Source organism: Stenella coeruleoalba (assembly GCF_951394435.1).
Source record: "Stenella coeruleoalba genome assembly, chromosome: 12".
NCBI lineage: Eukaryota > Metazoa > Chordata > Mammalia > Artiodactyla > Delphinidae > Stenella > Stenella coeruleoalba.
In genome coordinates, this window is record NC_137158.1 from 30760161 (window position 1) to 30775635 (window position 15475).

Sequence of the window (15475 nt, forward strand, 5' to 3'; positions counted from 1 at the left end):
ATGTTATGTCTGATAAGAGTGTCTTTTTTGCCTGAGGGCCTTGGGTCATACTGGACAGTCTGCCAATATGGTTTGGGGGGCTGGCCATGCCCCAAAGACCAACATTATAACTTGGGGTGGGCCTTTGGGTCATAGGATATCAGTCAACCTGGAGACTGAGATCAACCCTGTGGGTAACCACTAGATCATGCTTACATAATGGAGTCCCAATAAAAACTCTGAACACAAGCTTGGTCAAGTTTCCCTGGTTGTCGGTACCATGCATATTGTCACCCATTGATGCTGGGAAAGTAACGTGTCCTGGCTTCTCTCTGGGAAAAGACAATGGAAGCTCCACATTTGGTACCTTCTCAGACTCTACCCTTAACGTTTCTTCCTTGGCTAATTTGAGTCTGTATCCTTTCCCTGTAATAAACCATAATTGTGAATATAGTAATTTTCAATGAGTTCTATGAATTTTTCTAGCAAATTATCAAAACTGAGTGTGTTTTTGTGAAACCCTGAACCTGCAATTGGTGTCAGAAGTGAGGGCAGCTTTGTGTAGATTGTCTGTCCCCTAACTTCAAAGTTGTCTGAACTCTTGTAGCAGCATTGCTGTGAGTTCACCACCAGCTGTGGCTGGCACCTTGATTGCAGCCTCTGAAAGACCCTGAAGCAGACCCAGCTAAGCCATATTCAGATTCTTGAACTACAGTAACTATGAGATAATAGAATTTGTTGTTTCAAGCCACTAAGTTTTGGTATAATGTATTACATAGCAATAGATAACTACTATAACTACTAACATGAAAGAAAGGAAGAAGGAAGGAAGGAAGGAAAGAAAGAAGGAAGGAAGGAGGGAGGGAGGGAGGGAAGGAGGGAGGGAGAGAAGGAGGAAAGAAGGGAAGGAAAGAAGCCCCACAAACCATACTTGTGAATATCTAAATAGTCACATTGATTCTGAGTCCAACTAAGTGGTGCTAAGCTCCCTTCAGGTCTCACTCTATTTTTTTTCCAGACTTAGCTATTCACAGACACAGTTTCAATTACTAATTTCTATACAGATTAATTTAACATTTATCTCTCTATTCAAAATCTGCCTCTGAGTTGCAGACCTGTAAATATGCTACCTATTTAATATCTCTGCATGAATATCTAAAAAACCCCTCAAATTTGATGTCTGATAATGAATGCATCTTTCTTTCTCCCAAACCAGATCCTCTTACAGAAAGTTCTATCTTTATGAATGGCATCACAGTACATTTCCAGTAGAGAAAGTCTGAAGCCTTACTAGTAGTCTACCTTGACAACCTTGTCTAACATCATCCCCACACTCATTCCAACACCAAGTGTTTCCAATTTTACTTACCTACCTCAGAATCCATCCACTTAACCTCCATATCCATCACTACCATTCAAACCAGTTATGCGTAGCTATGAATACTCTTACCAAGAATTACAATAACTTCGTAACTTGTTAACCTGCATTCACCCTGCATGTGATCTCCTCTCCCCTTGTCTTCTCTACACTTCACCCAAAGTGATTTTTTCCAAAATGTTAATGTAACACCAACTTCTACCCTATTTTTAAAATAACTGCTCTTAAAGGTTCAGAAAAAAATTAATAAGATCTATAAGACACTGAATGTTTGACTCTTAACTACTCTGCCCTAGCCAAACCCACTCGTGTCTGCTCAGCCTCACTGGTCTCCTTTAAGTTCCTCCTACCTTCCCACAAGGCCTGTGTACATGTTGTTTTCTCTGCCTTCAATGTGCTTCCTTCCCTTTCTTAGCACTACTGCACATCCTTCAGATCTCTACTCACACATCACCTCCTCAGAGAAGTCTTCCATGACCTTCCTAATTATGCCAACTCTCTCTATTATAGGTACCCATGTAGCTCACCACAGGTGCAACTTTATATTAACATATGTAATTATTTGGTAATATTTATATCCTGTTCTACACTGTAAGCTTAAAGAGAAGAGGAACCATGTCTGCTTTTACTTAACATTATACCTTCAAAACTGCATCTTGAGGATGTTCAATAAATGTATATTAAATGAACGAATGTATATTAACTGAGTGAATGTATTGTTGAATTGGTTTTTAGGTATGGTAGAAAGACCCAAGATGATTCTATAGATAGATCTGATTTCAAAGCCTGTTTCATTTTCAGTTAGTACCTTATACGCTTGTTGTGGCAATTACATTAAAAATGTAACTAAAGTTTCCAACATAGTACAGCATGAACACTCAGGCCTCCTTTCATGTCTACCTGAGACCTAAGGGCTGGTATAAGACAGAAGGTGGCATTGAAGCATGTGGTGATCTGGAGGTTGTAAACCCTGGTCAAAGATGTATAAACACACTAGTAAAAACATATGCGAGTCAAGAAAAACACATTTCTAGGCCAAGTTGGGCTTCTGGCTGCCAGTTTGCAATCCCTGAATCTAGTCTATATCACAGTATCACTGTGTGAATGAGGGTAGTTTGGAAAGCACTTATTTTAAACTGTTTTGTGCCCTTTGCCTCCTGCTTCTTAACATATCTAAATGGTTGTATATAGAGTTAGAAAGCGGATAGGGAATAGGACACCTTAATTGCCAATCCCTCTAAGACAACAGGAAATGAAGGAGGGGTGATTCTCCAAAGCAAAAGCGGAGTGTTGTTACCAAAGGAAGGAAGATAAAATGCTGTACAGGCAAAGCAGCAGATGCCTAACGCTCCTTTCCCCTACTCTGCATGGTGGGATTTGCTTATCTCCCCGTACGCCACTTATATCACTGCTGTGCTGTCACTTCCTACCAAAACATCTCCATGACCAGGAAAAATAAATTATTCTCTTTTACATTTGTATAAGTAATAAGTACTATATCATCACCTTTAGTGTGCTACAGCAAAATAGCTGTGATGTATCTGCCTGTCTCTTAGAGGCAGCTTCCTCCAGGGAGAAAGATTCTACCCCACAGATAGCATACTGCTTCCCGGTCTGCTGCTTTTCTTCAGTTACCCAGTTCACTCTTTTCCTGGTGCCTACACAAGTTACAGATCCTTAGCCCTATTTCTAACTAAGACATTTGTAATTTTTTGTTTAGCTCAGGATATTTTCTATGATCTGCCTTACAAATTCCTCAAATCTGGTCTTCTGGCACCCCACTTCTCTGTTCAAAGACTATACCGAGGATTCTATTCTTTCCTAAACATCCCTCAAGGTTCTAGTCTTTTTCTAAACATCCACAGGTTAGATTTTCATGTCATACAAGTAGAATATGTAACTTTTACACATAGAATAAATACACAAAATAATGTATTTCATATACACAGAGTAACTGTGCCATATCTGTCTCCTCACTAGACTATAAGCTTGAAATTATGTCCTCAGCACCTAGGATAGCACATGCATATAGTAGGCCCTTAAAAATAGTAGGCCCTTTTGACTAAATGAATGAAATGTTGCCTCTTGTGTTTAACTATCAATATTCATCTTTTTATAAAAAAATCTTTCTTATTTTATTGAGGTATAATTGACATGTAACGTTATATTAGTTTCGGGTGTACAACATAATGATTTTTTATTTGTTTGTTTTTGGCCGCACGGCATGCAGGATCTTAGTTCCCTGACCAGGGATTGAACCCACTCCCCCTGCATTGGAAGCATGGAGTCTTAACCACTGGAACTCCAGGGAAGTCCCAAATCTTTTTGAAAGTTGTTGTAATTATACTTTCTTAGTCTTGCAGTTTGAGCTGAGGCACCAACCTGAGAAAAATAACTATAACCCAATATTCTAACTGAGGTGCTAGATCATTATTACAAAGTAGGTAGCCAAAATTTGCTTTTATCAGCATTAGCTGATCATCCACCTTTAGTCTATATATAAAAAAGAATTCACTAGGGACTAGAGTTTTAAGAGTGAGGACTTCTTTAGAGACTAAGTGTGGAAGTGTTTTCCCCCTCTTTCCTCAAGCCAAGCGAGGAGAACTTCAGGAACCACTTAGAGAGGCTGGCCTCTATCCCCTGGCATTTGGGGGCACACAGATCTCTGTCTCAATGCTGACAGATCTGAAAGCAGAAGATTGGCTGGTGTGGCTCATGGTGGCAGGGCCAGGAGAGAGTGCTGTGGAGGGAGTGAGCTGTACTGCCACTGTGGTGAATAAATGGTGTGTGGCTCCTGAGGGAGGGAGCCAGACCTGAGGTGTCTTGGGAGGAAGATTGTGAAGAGGACTGCCTGAAGCGCTCAGGTGACACCAAGAGGCTAGATTCTTTTCCCATACAAGTTATTACAGAATATTGAGTAGAGTTCCCTGTGCTATACAGTAGGCCTTTGTTGATTATCTATTTTATATATAGTAGTGTATGTATGGATATATGTATATGTAAATATAACTGAATCACTTTGCTGTATGCCTGAAACTAACACAACACTGTAAATCAACTATACTCCAATATAAAATAAAAAATTAGGGCTACCTTGGTGGCTCAGTAGTTGGGAGTCCGCCTGCCGATGCAGGGGACACGGGTTCGTGCCCCGGTCCGGGAAGATCCCATGTGCCGCGGAGTGGCTGGGCCCGTGAGCCATGGCCGCTGAGCCTGCGCGTCCAGAGCCTGTGTTCCGCAACGGGAGAGGCCACAACAGTGAGAGGCCCGCGTACCGTAAAAAAAAAAAAAAAAAAAAATTAAATTAAATAAAAAGAGGCTGGGGAGGGCACAGAAAGTCAGCTCTGCGGGGCAGTCATTCGCAGTTGTCAAGGGGATGTGCAAATCTCTTCCTTGCTTAAAATCTTTCAGTGGTCTCCTACTGTTCTTAGAGTGAAATCTAACTCCTCCTATTTGTGATTTGACCCCTTCCTATGTCCACCCTCCACCTCTTTCACAAGTCATCAGCCATACTGGCCTTCTCTCAGTTCCTCTCACACACTGTATTCTTTCCTGTCTCAAAATGTTTGTGCAAGTTGTGCTTTATGCCAGCACTGATTTTTTTCTCTTGCTTTTTCTAAGCCTGGCTTCGTTTGTCCTTGAGATCCTGACTAAAACCTCTCTTCCACATAGAGGCTTCTGTTGAACCCTCAATTTAACATAAATGTCTGTAATAGTTTGAGTTGGGCAAAGCTGCAAATGACATAAAACTCAGAATAACTATATCTTAACAAGAAAAAGCATCTCCTTTTCCCATGAAAGTCATGGAATCAGTCTAGACCTGGTAGTTTTTGTGGTTTCAGGATTCCAGGATCCTTATATCTTATGTCTCCACAATGTGTGGCCTCAATTTTAAGTTCACTTCATGGTCCATAAGGGCTGCTCCTGTTGTAGCCAGCACATGTACATTCTAGCTGGCAGGAAGGAGAAAAAGGGGGAAGGGCATGTATCCTTTTAAGCTCAATTCTAGAAGCTGCTCATACTACATTCACTTACACATATTGCATCATAGAGCATACTTGGAAACAGTTAACACCCACCTAGGCATTTCACCCAGTTTCTGACCCACTTCAGTACTTCCTTGTTCTTAGCTTAGCTCTGTCACATCCAGCTGAAAGTTAGGCAAGCTGGGAAAGACAGTCTTTATCCTGTCACTAAAATTAGGGGACAGGTTAAAATAAATAAGATGGACAACTGGCAGTTGCCCCCACAGACACCCATCAGTTTTATTTTCTCACAACACTAAGTTATAGAGGCTAAAACTCTTCTCCTTCATAGAAGTCTTCTTTGATCACTCAATCTAAAGTAAATTTCTATAATATTTTGGGTTGGGTTCAGCCACAAGTAACAGAAAATTCAGCAAGAAGGTGACTTCACAGGAAAAAGGTTTCATTATCTTTCACATGAGAGTCATATAATCATTCTAGGGCTTGTGTGGTACTCTGTGGTATCAAGAAAGGGAATGAGTTAAATTTCATATCATTCAATTATATTAGTTATATTAGCACACTATAGCCCATGGGCCAAATTTGGCCTGCCACCGGTTTTTGTAAATAAAATTTTATTGAAACTCAACCTCGCCCATTAGTTGACATATTGTCTATGGTTCCTTTCTCACTACAACTGCAGCGTTGAGGGTTGCAACTAAGAGTGTATGGTCCCCAAAGCCGAAACTGTTTACTGTCTGGCTCTTTATAGAAAATAATTGCCAACCTCTGAGTTACATTAATAAGTTTGTTGAATAACATCTATTTAGAGGCATGAAGTTCCTTGGAGTTTTAAGAGTGTCCCTCTGAAAGCCAACAGTTATAAGTAAAAGTGTTTTAAATATGTTCCTTACAACATACTTTTCTCCCCCAGTATTGTCTTTAATTTTCTGTTTTTTATGGGAGGTGAGTAAGATGAAGACTTTTTGGTTTTTTTCATTTGGAATCGTTTTCTGGCTAATCCTCATGATGCTACCAGAGCAGGGAGGTACTTTAGAAGTCACTATGTGGGACACAAGATTCCCCTTCCAGCTCCTGAAGTGCTGCTGTAAGCCCTTGCCTGTCAGCCCTTTTCAGAATTGCTTTCAGTAAAGAGAGCTTGCTTGCCCAAATTGGGGCATCTGGCATCCAATGACAATGGCATGAAAGTATAAATGCCCAACCCTTCCTCCCCCTACCCTAAGTTGGGATAACTATGAAGGGTTATCCCAGCTTCAGAGCTCCCATCATTTAGCTGAGGCCTCATTGAGATTACATTGTAGCCCATTATCTCCCTCTGTCCAGTCCTACTTTCATTCCCTGTCTTTCACAGAAGAACCAACTCTTGGTTGTTCCCAAGAGTATTCCTCAATAAACTTCTTGCCTATTAAGCTCTACCTCAGATTCTTCACACCAACAAAAATCACCTAACCTAATTTCCTGATTCTAGGAAGCTGAATCTTATGGATTTCACAAGGCACAGATTTGGGAAGGGGAAGAGCCAGAAGTTTTGGCTCCAAAGGTCAGTTCCCTTTCTACAGTAATATAACTATAAGGGAGCTCTCATTACTGTCTAATCACTTGGGCTTCTGTAAGAAGCAAAGACTTAAAGAATCAATGAAGTACTATAGCCTCCTCTTGATATTTTGATATAATGTCAAGAGTCTTTGTCAATTTAGCTTCATTGGGATTTGTTCACCACATTATGGGATGAGGTGGAATGGAAATCATTGTTTAAAGGAGAGTTCATGGGTCAGCATACCTAAATTTGAATGCTACATTCTGTATTTTCTAGTTGTGTGATCTTGGATAAATTTCTTAAACTCTCTGAGTGTCAGGTTTATTACCTGAGAACTGGAGGATAATACTTATTAAGAGGCATAGGGAACCTTCTTCTATTCCATTACTTTAGTTTATCCAACATGTAACACCCATCCTATTTCATTTCATTCTATTCCAGAAGGAGCTACTGAAAATTCTAAGACATTTCTATCACTATGATAGTTAAAGAAGCATAAGAATTCATGATTCCTGCCCTCAAGAAGTCTCTAATTCTATTAGAGAGACAAAACTTAAAAAATATAAAATAATTAGAGAAATATACAAGGCCAAGTCAGAATGATATAGAATGGGCAGTATGTTAAGAAAATGAGGACAAATATAGATTTAATGTAGGCAAAATTTTATATGTTATCAGCTTATAATTGTTTTCTGAAGGTCAAAGGAAGCTGAGTTACCATTTTTCAAATTGAAAGAATGGAAAGAACTTTTCCATTTCATTCTCTACAATTGAAAGTATAAGAAAAGTCATAAGTGAAATATTAAAATTTTTTAATTTAAACTTTAATATAGTAAAATTCATTCTTTGTTGTCCAATTCTATGAGTTTTGAAAAATTCAGAGTTGTATAAGCACCATCAAAATTAGTACACATACAGTTTCATTACTCCCCCCCAAAATTTCCTCATGTAAGCACTTCAGTCAAACCTCCTCTCCTCCTTCAACTCCTGACAACCACTAATCTATTCTCTGTTCCTGTATTTTTGCTGTTTCCAGAATGTCATATAAATTATATTCTATAGTATCCAGCCTTTTGATATGGCTCCTTTTACTTGGCATAATGTATTTTGGGTTCATCCATGTTGTATGTATCAATAGTTTGTTTCTTTTGGAGTTATTTCCACTTTTTGAGTATTATCAATATCGCTGTTATGAACATTTGTATACAAGTTTTTTATGTGGACATATGCCTTCATTTCTCCTGAGTAAATATGGCATAAAAATAGAATTGCTGGGTCTTAAGGTAAATTTATGGATAACATTTTAAGAAACTGAAAAACAGTTTTCCAAAATGGCTGCACTGCTTTATATTTCCACCATCAACATATAAAGATTCCATTTTCTCAATATCCTTGTCAAGATCTGTTATTGTCATCTTTTTCTGGTAGCTATTCTTGTGGTTATTAAGTAGTTTTAATTTGCATTTCTCCAATGACTAATGACTTGGGATATCTTTTCATGTCTCTGTTGGCCATTCATACATGTTCTTCGGTGAAATGTTTTATCTTATATATGATTTGTAATTATGTTCTCCCAGTGTGTGGCTTGCCTCTGTTGTTTTTCTTTTTTCAGTTTTATTACTTTCTGTTTTATCTTTATTGTTTGTTTACTTCTCTGCTTTGATTGTAACTAACTATTTTTTTCTAGTTTTTTAAGATGGAAGCTTAGTTATTGATTGAGACTTTCTTCTTTTCTAATAAAAGCATTTAGTGCTATTAATTTCCCTCTAAGCAATGCTTTAGCTTCATTCCACATATTTTGATATGTGATGTTTTCATTTTCACTTAGTTAAAAATATTTTCCAGTTTCTCTTGAAACTTTCTCTCTGACCTATGGGTTATTTAGTAGTGTGTTGCATGATTTTCAAATACTTGGGACTTGGCCAGGCATCTTTCTCTTATTAATTTCTTGTTTAATTTCATTGTGGTCAGATAACATACTATGTAAGACTTCAGTCCTTTTATATTTGTTAATGTTTGTTTTATTGCCCAAAATATGACCCATCTTGGTGAATGTGACATGTACATTTGAAACTTTTATGTATTCTGCTATTGTTGGGTAGAATGGTCTATAAAAGTCAATTAGGTCAAGTGGATGATAAGGTTGATCTGGTTTTCTATATTCTTGCTGATATTCTACTTGTTTAACTGATTACTGAAAGAGGAGTGTTGAAATGTCCAAGTATAACTGAGAATTTATCTATTTCTCCTCTCATTTGTATCAGTTTTTCCTTCATGTGTTTTAAAATTGTTGTTAGGTTCATATACATTTAGGGTTCCTATGTCTTCTTAGTGATTTGACACTTTTATCATGATATAATATCCCTCTTTATTCCTGATAGCTTTCTTCATTTCAAAGTCTATTTTGTCTGATACTAGTATGGCCACTGCAGCTTTCCTTTCACTAGTATTTGCATGGTATATCTTTTACAATGATTTTGCTTTTAATATATATCATTATATTAAAAGTGGGTTTCTTACAAAAAGTTTACAAACAATATGTAGTTGGATTTTGTTTTCCATCCAGCCTGACAGTCTGTATTTTACTCGGTGTGTTTAGATCATTTTCATTTAATGTGATACGGTCGTATTTATTTTTAAATTATTTTTCTGTTTGCCCCTTCTGGGTTTTTGTTGTTGTTGTTTGCATGTTTACTCTTTCTTATAGTCTTTTGAATTATATTTTAAATACTGTATTTTATATATTTTGACTATATTTTAATATTCTACTTTAATTTATCTATTAGCTTTTTGACTGTATCTCTTTGTAGCATATTTATAGTAATTTCTCTAGGGATCACAGTGTACACACTTAATCTTTCAGAATATAACTGGAGTTAATATTTATGACTTCAAGTAAAATGTAAAAAAGCCTTACCACCATACAGGTTTCTTTACCCTCTCCTTTTTATGTTATAGTTGTCATTTGTATTATACTACATATATTGAAAAATTATCCAGACAGTGTTACGATTTTTTATTTCACGAGTCATAAATACTTTTTAAAACTTAAGATATGTTAAATTCTCTATTATTTTTACCCAGACATTTGTCATTTATATTGCTCTTCTTCCATTTCTAAAGTTCCAAATTTCCCTCTGGTATCATTTACCTGCAGCCTGAAGAAGTAACTTTCTTTAGCATTTTTTTTAGAGTAAGTCTGTTGGCAATAAATGCTTAGTTTTCCTTCATCTTTTATCTTAAATGTCTTTATTCATCTTCATTCCTGAAGGATATTTTCAGAAGATATATTATCCTGGTTTGACAGTTCTTTCCTTTCAGTATTCTGCAGTCTTTTGGCCCCTGTTTTTTCTGATAAAAAATCCACAGTCATTTGAATAATTGTTCCCTTATATATAATGTGTCAGTTTTCTCCAGTGGCTTTTAAGGTTTTTTTTCCTCCTTTGGCTTCCAGCAGTTTTATTGTGTCATGTGTGAACATAGTTTCCTTTGAATTTATCCTGTTTGAGGTTCATTGACCTTCTGAATTTTGTAAATTTATGTCTTTCACAAAATTTGGGAGAATTTCATTCATTATTTGTTTAAAAATATATATTTTTTCTGCATTAATCTCTTTCTCTTCTCCTCCAGAAAATCCAATTACATATTAGGTCTTTCAGTATTTTTCTCTTGTTTTTTCAATCCTTTTTCTCTGTTCTTCAGATTTTGCAATTTCTACGGATTAATCTTCAAGTTTACTGATTTTTTTCCCTCTATCATGTCTGTTCTATTGCGCTCATCTTATGAACTTATTTAAAATATGTAATTTTTGACTCCAAACTTTCTATTTGGTTCTTTTTCATTTTCTACTTTTCTGTAGAGACTATCTATCTTTCTGTTCATTTTAAGAGTGTTCACTTTTATGTCTTGTAGGATGGTTACAGTAGCTGCTTTAATGTCTTGCCTGATAATTTAAATAATTTAAATATCTGTCATTCCAGGATTGGCATCTCTTAACTGTATTTTCCCATGAAATTTGGTCAGATTTTTGCCAGGTTCTTTACATGTCCAATAATTTTATATTATATCTTCTGCAGTTTTGTTTATGTGAGACTTTGGGAACCTAGTAAAATCCTCCAAATAATTTATTTGCTTGTCTCTTTGTTTGTTTGAGGGTTTTGTTTATTTGTTTGTTTTCGGAAGCAATAGTCCAATTAGGTTCAAGCTGTAAGTTTTGTTTCGCTTTCTGTGGATGAATGTCTTTTCAGTTTTCAAAGCATGTGTTATGCTTTCCATATACCACTCAGGGGTTAGTTTGAGGCTTGGGCAGTAGTTTATACACAGTTCAGTTCTCATAACCTTTGCTTTGCTCCTCTGGTTATGCTTCACATACGCACAACTTAGGGGTGAGCCTAAGACTTCTGTTGATTCATACACAGAGGTAGATGATCTCTTCCAGCTCTCTCTTCACCAGGACTTCCCCACATTCTCTGGCTTTTAAGCTATAAGGACAGTGTTACTTCTAAGAAAGACACTTCACCAACAGCCAATCATACACCTGTTTTCACCTCTGCCTTTTTCTGGTTCATGGGCCAGTTTATCTACCCGGCACCTGACCTTACTAACCCAAGTGACACCCTCAACCTCAAACTTTTTACAGCCTCCCCAAACTCCCATACTGGGTCAGGTATATGTTTTATGATCATAGTATCTTGCAGTTAGCTTTATGAAACTTATAATAGTTTGTATTTCCACATATTTGTTTGTATGATTATTTTATTTATGCTTATTTCTCTGTTAGACTGTGCTAAGAGAATGGACTCTGGAGTCAGACTTGCAAGGTACAAATCCTGGTCACATATACTGGTTGGGAGATCTTAGGCAAGTAACTTAGCTACTCTGAGACACTATTTCCTCATCTGTAAAACTGAGGTTAAAGTAGTATTCACCTCATATAATTCTGGGAAGCTAATACTACATGTAAAGGTACCTGGCACTCAATAAATCTTAAAGTCATTGTTAACATATTAAAGTAGAAAATACATATTTTAAAATATATATCCACCCTCCACCCCATAATGAATCTCTTTCTTTCCCCATTTACTCTTCTCTCTCTCCACCCCAGTTTGGCCTGACTGTATTATATATTAACCACGTTTCTTTTTTGTTTTGTTTTGTTTTGTTTTTACCTTTTTAAACCTAATTGCAAAACCCATTATCTTATTGAATTTACCAGCGGGTAGTTTTTTTTTTTTTTTTTTAACAGAAATGTTTTAAAATGTTAAAAGAAATCCCACCATTATTTTCTTTCTACAATATTGAAGCTCCTCTTTCATTTTTCTGGAATGGCTACTAAGTAAAAGGCACTGACTGATCTACTGCTCCACAGCAAGCCACCCCTAAATCTAGTGTCTTAAACCAATGATTTATTATGATTTACTATAGTTCCGTGGGTAAATTGGGCTCATCTGAGTAGTTATTGTTTGGTTTCTGTAATACTATTTCAGGCAAATAGAGGCCAGGACTACAGTCATCTATAGGCTTGAATGTGCAGGATGTCAAACGTGGTTTCTTCACTCACATGTATTGGTGCCTCTACTAGAGTGGATGGAACAGCAGTGGGCTGGCTGGACATCTCTGTTTCTCTGTCTCTGTCTCTCACACACACATAATCATTAATTCTCTCTGTCTCTCTCTCCTTAGGCTTCCCCATTGGGTGGCTTGGGCTTTTTACTAGTATGGAGATCTCAGTGCATTCAGACTTCTTACCCAATGGTTGCCTTTCTCAAAACAAATGTTGCAACAGACTCAGGTGGAAACTACAAGGCTTCTTAGAACCTTGCCTCAGAGGTCTCATAGTGTTACTTCTGCTGCACTCTGTCATAGGGCCAGCCCAGATTCAGGTGGAGGGGAACACACATGAATATGAATTCTGAGAGACATGGTTTACTGGGGGTCATCTTTGAGGATGAGCTACCACCATGAGCCTATAAACATACTCAGCAAACCCACAAAGCCCCTTTCTTTCAGAAACTTATAGTATAGTACAGGGCAGAGTTTCTTCACTCTGGTACTATTGACTTTTTAAAAATTAAATACATTTTTTTAGAACAGTTTTAGATTTACAGAAACTTTGCAAAGATAGTGCAGAGTTCCTGTATACTCGCACCCAGTTTCCGCTATTATTAACATTTTACATTAAGGTGGTACCTTTGTTAAAATTAATAAACCCGTCAATTGATACATTACTATTAACTAAAGTCCATACTCTATTCAGACTTCTTTAGTTTTAACCTAAAATCCTTTTTCTGTTCAAGGATCCCATCCAGGATACCACCATACATTTAGTGTTCATATCTTTTTAGGCTCCTCTTGGCTGTGACAATTTCTCAGACTTTTCCTGTTTTTGAGGAGTCTTGGTCAGGTGTTTTGTAGAATGTCCCTCTATGGGAATTTGTCTGATTTTTTTTCATAACTAGACTAGGGTTAGGGCACATACATGAACAACGTGACTTACCATTGTTGATGTTAACCTTGACCACCTGGCTGAAGTAGTGTTAGGTCAGATTTCTCCTCTATAAAGTTACTCTCAGTCCCGCCTCCCCACCCACGACTATGGAAGTTATTATGAGAAACCCGCACCTAAGGAGTGGAGAGTCATGTTCCATCTCCTTGAGGAAGGATTATTTACATAAATTATTTGGAATTCTTCTGCAAGGAAGATTTCTCTTCTCTTTCACTTAATTAGTTTTCGATAACTTATTTATACCACTATGGACTCATGGATATTTATATTATAGCTTAGGTTATAATCCAATACTATTTTGTGTATTTGTTGCTCAAATAGTTCCAACTTTTGCCCTTGGGAGATCTTTCAGATGGTTCCTGTGTCCCTTTGACATACGCCATCAGCGTTTTGTTTTATAACTTTCGTTGTTTTTTGAGCACTTCTTACTTTCTAGCACTAGAAGATGCTCTAGATCACGTATTTTTCTTGCCCCACATCTAAAATCAGCCTTTTTTCCAAGGACCCCTGGTTCCTTTTATTAGAAACCAATATCTGGGTGCTAGTTGTGTTCATTGCTACATTGTTAACGTTTTGGGCCTGATAATTCTTTGTTGTTGGGACCTGTTCTGTGTATTGTAGATTGTTTAACAGCATCCCTGGCCTCTGCCTATTAGATGCCCATGGCAACCCTTCTTCTTCAGTTGTGAAAATCAATAACGTCTCCAGACATTGTCAAATATCCCCTAAGGGGACAAAATGGCCCCTGGTTGAGACCCACTGGTAAAGAGACAGACCTGCTGAAAATGACAAGGATATAATATAATGGAGAACAGTGGGAGAATTGCAGAAGAATCCTCTGAGCCTGTTTGTAGATATTGGGGAAGGATTCACAGAGGAGGTGACATCTGAACTGAAAATTGATTTGATATTTTGAGCCATTATCATGAGCCAGACAAAAGGTGATGTTTTTTTTTTGTTGTTGTTATCTCTTATCCCAAACTTAAAAAGCAGGTATTTTACAGTTGAAGAAGCAAAAGTTCAAAGGGACAAAGTAATTTTATTTACAGTGCCTGAGCTGGTCTTGTAGGATCCAGTCAGCCATCTGTGTGGAGAGCTTTGAGGGTACTGACAACTCCTCACACTGCTCAAATCTAGACTATCTGAAGCACTCCTTGGTTTATAAAAGTGCACTACCATCTCATTTTTAATTTATTTTTTTTTCCATCGAATTCTGGCTTCTTGAGAGCAGAAACCATGGAGTGTTCATTTACAATATTTGCCACATTGTAGGTGAACTAGTAAATGTTAATCCGTTCCATGAAATTCCCCACTCACAGATTACAGAATTAACTCATGCTTCCTTCTGGTCAAACTGCTATCCAACCAGCACCTCTGGTGGAGGGCTCAGTGCCAAGCATACCAGCCAACCTCCCGTAGTGGTAACTCTGCCTCCTCACTGTTTTACTCCCAGTGTCTCAAAAGGAGTAGTTGGCTTGTGTCAGTGACAACCTCAAACTGATTATAGCCTGTGGCACTTTGCCATAGGTTAGAGCTGCAAAAGGTGTTTTCTAAGGAAGGCAAAAAACATGCTATACCTCTGATATTAAAATGCAGAATGTGCTGCTACTGGTTTCCACATGTAATGCCAATTTCTACTTTTGACAATTCCTTTGTCCCATATGATTCTTCTATCATTTAAGGAAAATTTTTACACAGACCATGAGAGGTGTTTTTTCCTTCCTTTCAAATGCTTTACAGTCTTATCCCAATTTCCTTATTTATTTATTTATTTATTTATTTTTTTGGAGGTGGGGAGGTTTTCTAGTTTATTAAATAAAACAGGGAAAAAAATTCCTTTTGGTTGTTGTTGTTATTGTTCCTTTTCTTTTTCCTACAACTTCTAGATTTGCTATTTGCAGTTGCTATGAAATTTTAAGTCTATTGAATTAGAAGTTTCTGTCTCTGGTTTCAAGACTCACTTTCCTTCTTCCTTTCCTTTGCTAAAATTCTGGTCTAATTAAAAAAACAGTAGATCATAGTTAAATAAAACTGCACCCAGGATAACCCTAATTTCCATATGCAGATTTATCTGCACTGACAGCTACCCC

The 15475-nt window shown here is 37.2% G+C and overlaps 1 protein-coding gene across 16 annotated transcripts in view; it reads left to right on the forward strand.

Moving 5' to 3' along the window:
- Positions 1-15475, forward strand: part of LOC307195594 (uncharacterized protein) — a 920801-nt gene that overhangs the window by 9649 nt on the left and 895677 nt on the right. The gene's annotated exons all lie outside the window — the stretch shown is intronic.